Genomic DNA, 1,317 nt, shown 5'->3' with positions numbered 1-1,317 from the left:
GACAGGAAGAGCCTTCCTCAAGTGGCTTCGGAGAGAGTATGACCCTGTGTACACCCTAAACTTGGAGGTTATAACCCTCTGCTCTTGTATGCCCTCCAGTTTGTGGTAGTGTGTTACAACAGCCCAAGTACACTCATGCAACAACAGTTGTCTCCTGAGTTGTCCACAGGACCTTCTCCTATGGCCCCATAAAAACCACACCAGTGGCCACACCAGTGACCATTCCCAACTCCCACAAACCTCCGCTGGGCCTTCAATCCATGCCCAGCTCCAGCAGATGTTACCTTTTGAGTCTCCCAAATCTCTTCTTTCACAACCAAACCACAGTCTCTCTAAAGCTTAAGAATGGCATGAAATGTTCCCCCTCCTCACAACCCCCAATGGCTCTTCCTTTCCTTCAGGACAAAATCCAAACATGGAACCCTTGTGTAGAGGACCCTTCAGACCTTGGTTCAATCTCTTTATCCTATATCCCTGTTGTTGTCTAGTGCCATAGAGTCTGTTCTGACTCATAGCAACCCTGCTTAGAGTTTTCAAAGAACAGATGGTGGATTTGAACCACTGACCATGTGGTTTCCAGTCCAGTGCTTATCCTACAGTGCCACGCCAGGACTCCACATGCCTGCATTTCCACACAAATAAAATTTCTCTTACTGTCATTGTATTTCTTGATGCTTTATTAAAATCCACGTCTCCTTCCTTCTTTCTTTGCCCAGATCATTAGTTCAACCCTCAAAGTTCAGGCTAGACCTCACTCCTCCTAGGAGACGTTTATAAACCCGACCTCTGCTCTATCAGCAGCAAACGCCTGGGTGTGGTGTCCTCTCAAAGAATTCCAGAACACTTTGTCCATTCTGTCATCTTGGCACTCAAACGCTTCCCCATAGTAACTGGAAACTTGTCTACTGCCCCAGCAATCTAGGGTGAGAAGTTGGGCAGGCCACACAGGATGAGTGACTATGTGGGGTTTTGGGTCCTTCCTTCTTCTTTCTGAAGCCCTGGTGTGGCACTGTAGGATAAGCACTTGACCACAGGTCAGTTTGAACCACAAGGTTGGTGGTTCAAATCCACCAACTGCTCCTCAGAAACCCTATATAGGGTCGCTATGAATTGGAATTTACTCGATGGCACTTAACAACCACAACCTCTTCATTCTGGTCCTCAACATTCAAGAAGCAGGAGATCCAGAAAGAAACATGCTTCCAATAGGAACGTGTGTGTGTGTGTGTGTGTGTGTGTGTGTGTGTGTGAGAGAAACATGCTTCCAATAGGAACGTGTGAGTGTGTGTGTGTGTGTGTGTGTGTGTGTGTGTGTTG

The sequence above is a fragment of the Chrysochloris asiatica genome, unplaced genomic scaffold, assembly GCF_000296735.1.
Source record: "Chrysochloris asiatica unplaced genomic scaffold, ChrAsi1.0 scaffold00162, whole genome shotgun sequence".
NCBI lineage: Eukaryota > Metazoa > Chordata > Mammalia > Afrosoricida > Chrysochloridae > Chrysochloris > Chrysochloris asiatica.
The sequence above is the reverse complement of the archived record's forward strand: the minus strand, read 5'-3'. Positions refer to the sequence as shown.